The 5,569-nt window shown below is 40.2% G+C and overlaps 1 long non-coding RNA gene across 1 annotated transcript; it reads left to right on the plus strand.

Moving 5' to 3' along the window:
• Positions 1-216: 216 nt before the first annotated feature.
• Positions 217-4,016, plus strand: LOC137150923 (uncharacterized). Its single transcript, XR_010919118.1, has 3 exons — positions 217-348; positions 1,790-1,865; positions 3,845-4,016. It is a non-coding gene; the product is annotated as an uncharacterized lncRNA (long non-coding RNA).
• The last annotated feature ends 1,553 nt before the right edge of the window (positions 4,017-5,569 follow it).

Raw genomic sequence — 5,569 nt, forward strand, 5'->3', positions numbered from 1 at the left:
ATTGAATGTGCAGAGAACTACAGCCACTTAAGTACTATGAAAGATCTAGTAAAATGGAGTCGAGGAGGATAATTGGGCTGATTTGTCCAGGTCTCAGTGAATGGAAAAAGTCATGAAATGAGAAATGCCCGTCATGCTGCAATCACAATTCTTTTATCCTTGTGTGTGAATGAACATCACAACTCTTTTTTGTTTTCTTTTGGGTTTTTTTGTGCAGACTCTGACCGTAATGTCGTTGACTCTGTGAAATGTTTAGCTCGTGGAGGGGGATGCTTCTTTCGCCGCTGTCCTCCCGGTACTTCTAGCCTTGGAAACTGTGTTAGGTTTTTCCCTTGCTGTAAAGGAAAGGTAAGTTCAGGATTCTACAAGGGAGACTTTACTGTGTGAACAGAAATATTTGTTTCTCTCCTTTATATATCCCAGCTGTGGTTTAATGCTCTTGGAGGCTTTGCACACAAGGCACAGCCCAGAGGCAGGGGTCGAAAGAGGCTCCTTGGCTCCCCTGATTCTGGACTGTCTGGGGGCTGGCTCGACCGCTGTTGACTTCTCTTGCTCACAGATGCCTTACCCTGCAGCCCATGGCCAGTCCGCAGCCTGTGCTAGCATCATGGTTCTCACTGCTGTAGAGGTTGCCCTTCTGAGAACTGAGAACACAAAGCACCATCTCCAGCACCACCCCAAGACAGCCTTTGCAAGGAGGGCAGTATAGGGCCAGTTATGTCATGCATTCAACCATATCTGGTGTTGAATGTGTTTGACACAAGTTCCTCTCACCCATGGGACATGTCAGCCATGTCTTGCTCATACTTTGGGGTAACTCTCCTCCAACCTATTTTATGGCCCCAGTGTGTCACTGGAGCATCATAATATGGACATGGGCTGCAGGCAGACTCGCCCCCTAGGACCACATTATTGTTTCATTTTGGAAGAGAGAAAAAAAACAGGAAAGAACAAAAACAGAGTGTCCCAGAAAGAGCATGGGGGATGTGTCTTATTTGTATCAGCTGTGAGGGTTTGCCACATCCCAATATAAAACATTTGAAGCTTTCACAGACCAAATAGAATAACTAGCTATGCATTGGCTTCTGACTCAGGTTTATATTTTTCAATCTTTCAGGATTTGTATATGTCATTTTCCCACTCACTGACTGAAGGATCCTATTCTCAGTAATTAGCTGAGGACAGTTTCAAGCAAACTGTTTGCTTGGTTTCACTCAGAATAAGGTTAACTGCCAATCTTTTTCCATAATAACTCCATGTTTTCACATGCTTGTCTCTTTTTGGAACAGTCTTCCCTTTAGGAAAATCATCCATGCTCGATCTACAGCCAGTATCAGAATTTTTTTTTTTTGGAGTGTTTGAGGAAAATTCTTTCAGCCGTATCTGGTTTTTAATGTGTTTGACACAAGTTCCTCTCACTCTCGGGACACGGTCAGTGACCAAAACAGAAGATTTCTGGGCCTCTGTAGTCAAGCAATCATGGTAACTGTCGGCTTCTAGCAAAGCTTTCTAGATATGAAAGCCCTGCTTGTCCTCAGTCTGAAGGGAATCGGTAGTACCTGTTGATTAAAAAATTAGAAGGGTATAATATTAACATGGCACAAATGAAATGGATTCAAACATGTTTAACTGATCAATCTCAATGTGCATTTGTAAACGGGGAATCATCATGAAGCAGGTGTGTTTCTAGTGGGGTCCCCTGCAGTGATTAGTTCTTAGCCCTGCGCTTTTAAACATTTTTATTAATGACATGGAATAAAACAGAAAATTCTAAATGATCAATTTGTAGACATTCAACTTTTGGGGGAATGAAGATGACTATTGAAGAGGACAGGATGCTGATACAAAGTGATCTGGATCATTTGGTAAGCTGAGCTGAAGAAAACAATATACATTTTTAACACAGCTAAACATAAATGTATCCATCTAGGAATGTAGGCCATACTTACAGGATGGAGAGTCTGTCCTGTGAAGCAGTGACTCCAAAAAACATTTGAGGGTCCTGGTGAATAATCCACTGAACATTAGTTTCCCATGTGAAAGGGCTAATGCAACAGTTTTGTGTAAATCAGGGGAATTTCGAGTAGGAGTAGAGACGTTATTTTACCTCTGTATTTGGCAGAGCATCTGCTGCTGGAGTGCTGTGTCCTATTCTGGTGCCCTCAATTCAAGAAGGATGTTGCTAAATTGGAGAGGGTTCAGAGAAGAGCCACAGGAATGATTAAAGGATTAGAAAACCTGCCTTGTAGTGATAAACACAAGGAGCTCTACTTAGTCTAACAAAGAGAATGTTAAGGGATAACTTGATTATAGTCTATTAGTATCTAATTGAGAATAAATATTTAATAAGAGGCTCTTCAATCTAGCAGACAAAGGTAGAACATGCTGCAGTGGCTGGAAGGTGAAGGTAGAAAATTCAGACTAGAAGTAAGGCTGAAGTTATTAACGGTGATGGTAATTAACCACTTGAAAAATGTACCAAGGATTCTGCTGCTTTCTCTGTCACTGACAATTTTTTAAATCAAGAGTGGATGGTTTACTAAAAAAGAAAATCCTCTAGAAATGATTTTGGGGAAGCTCTATGGTCTGCATTATACAGGAGGTCAGATAAGATGATCACAGTGGTCCCCTTTCGGCCTTGGAATATATGAATCTTGGAAAACTGAAGTGTATTGCATTAGTACATTAAACAGCTGTTTAAACTACAGGTTAAACATGAAGGTTCCTACACTAAAGTGAACTTAGGTGCACTGCAAATCTGCCGCTCTTCCTTTCCCTATTCTTGTTATTTGCTGGATGTACCATAAATGATACAGGAAGCCCAGCATGCTCAAATTATTGATGTAGCAGGAACAGGTCCCAGAGAAGCAGTTGGTAGGGGAAAAGACTTTCCCAGCTACTAAAACACCAGAGAGGAAACTTGAGGGCGGGGGATGTGAAGCTGGAAGCTCCATGGTAGCAACTGCAGTGCTGCTCTCCGAGATGGTTCTCTGAACATGCACCAGGAAAGGCTCTAGCATGGAAGTGCCTCTAGCATAGCATCAGGCTTTAGGCTTACAAGACCTGGGAGGCAGAACAGGAATTTCCAAGCATTCTTCAAGAATGAGACACTGATCATGCAATTTAAGTATTTGTTGTTTGAATTGTTGCTATGGACATAAGGGTGTTTGATAGAAAAGCTGTGCATGGATGTCCCATATTGTTCTACACTATATATATTTTTTTTGTTTTATTTTTTATATGTCACAATGTTAGTCAATAATTTTAAATTTCACAATTTTAATTAAATGCCCTAAATGGCATGTCAAATTTCGATATTTTTATTTATTTATTTTAAGTTTGATTAACATTTCAATGAAAACTTGTATCAGATTTACAGCAGCTCCAATATTTAATTAGCTCTGATTCTTTTATTTTTTAATTTCCCACTGAATTTATTTTTTGTGGTTGTTCTTGAAATGTGTAGAAAGTTAATAGGAAGGATTAAAAAAGATATATATATAGAGAGAAAGAGAATCTGCCTTTTTGACTTGAGAGGAAGGGGCAAAGGGAGAGGAAAACCTTGTTCAGAAGTTGAGAGTATATACATGGTAATCCAAATAGGTAGCCAGCCCAGATGATTAGCGATCGCTGACTATCTTCATTAATTCTCTGTAGCAGAATGTTGTCATAGGAAAAAGGAATCCCCTGCTCCGGAGTTAACTAGGAATATCTGCACTCACCATTCAGTGAAAGGGAAATTTCTACTCTGCCTTTGACTTGAAAGTAAATCTAACAATGTCCTTGTTTTAATGGAAATAAACACAGAATCTGAATGTTACTTTCCTTTTTGCTTTATTAAAAGTGAGCGATGGCAGCAGATTTGTGTGTGAAGGATCTCTGGGAATCTGGGAGACGACGCTTTGCTTCTAAAATCATCGCATCCTTTTCATCTGGGCTGCAAAGAATCTTGGGATCTGGAGAAAATCCACAGGGGAGTCTTTGTAGCATGCAGAATGACTTGTTTGTCTCCTTCTAATAAAAGTAACTGGCTGTGGGGGTGTATTGCTGAAACAGATGTGTGAGTGTTTTCATTGGCGCACAGCGGCTGTTTTGCTGTTTCTTTGCCATTAAAATCGCTTTATTTTTTCTTTATATAAATGTAAACAAATAAAAAAGAAGGCCCTTATCATATATCAAATTCACCCAGGGGTTCCCTACACCAGGGAATGTATATATTTGTATATTTCATGGTGCCTGTGAGTAAATCCTTTCCTGTTCCATATACCTTTTACAAATCTATTTGGTTTATGTTATTGTCAGAGGAATTGGGTCCAGTCACAGTTAGACTGTGTGGAGTGTATTGCCCATGTTGGTACTTCACAGCACATCAGTCTTCCTTCTGTTCCCCTCTGCTCTGAAACTGTTCCCCCGGCCCGATCCTCTTCTCGTGTACAAGAGCTTCCAGAAATGGCCATGTGCAGCAGGTTCTCTTGCAGGAATGGAAGTGACAGCAGAAATCCTCCAAAGTTTTAATTGTGCATGTGGGACCCCAGGAGCTCTGAGAGATTCCCCCAAACAAGTCCATATTGAGGAGAACAGAGGAAATCAGGCTAGGCCACTTTGAAAGGGCTGAGGTCTTAAGGTTAAAGGGGACCTGATTACAGTCTAGAAGTAATTACATGGGGAACAAATCTTTAACAATAACAATCTTCAATCTAGCAAAACAATATATGTTATATGTTCCAAAGACTGGAAGTTTAAGCTAGACAAATTCAGACTGGAAATAAGGTGTAATTTTTTAATAGTGAGGGTAATTAACGCTTGTAAAAATATACCAAATGTTATGCTGGATTCATCACTGACAATTTGTACACCAAGATTGTATTTTTTCTAAAATATATAGTTTATAAATTATTTTGGGGAAATTCTATGGCCCGTGTTCTACAGGAGGTCAGACACAATGATCACAACGGTCCTTTCTGGCCTAGGAATCTATGAAAACTGTTGTACATTAAAACAACTGAACGGAAGAAATACCCAATCAGCTTCTGCAGAAGCACCTTTATCCCAGAAAGTTTTTTTTTTTTTTTTTGTTAACTATTGTTTTCCCCAAATGGAGGAGGTTTTGGTTCAGATGACACTAAATCACCCAGCCAACAGGAGAAACTGAGGCACTGACCAAGTTAGGATGGAGGTGTTGTCAAACACGCATGTGCGATGATCGCTGTGCCTTCTTGGCCATCACTGTGTGTTTTGAACCAGACCCCTTGGAAGCTGGAAGTACAAGTGTCTGCATCTTGATCAAAAGATCCGGCCTCTACCTATAGGCCAGAACAGACTCACAACCTCTACAGAGGGGGAGGCATAATACACAGTGACCAGCGGGTGACATATGTATATCATCAGATGCGCTCACTCTCCAGTGCAATTCTATAAGTACCAGTCCGCTTTTAGGATTTATGTTTTCTTCACACCATAAGGCTGCTTAGTGCATATGCTGAGCCTTTGTATTTCTCCTTTTAAAAGTCCAGGGCAATTGCAAATCTTGGGGACTTTAAAATTAATATTGATCAGAATTTCTTTTTAC

Source organism: Emydura macquarii, unplaced genomic scaffold (assembly GCF_026122565.2).
Source record: "Emydura macquarii macquarii isolate MOO-44397 ecotype Brisbane River unplaced genomic scaffold, CSIRO-AGI_Emac_v2 contig_1041, whole genome shotgun sequence".
NCBI lineage: Eukaryota > Metazoa > Chordata > Testudines > Chelidae > Emydura > Emydura macquarii.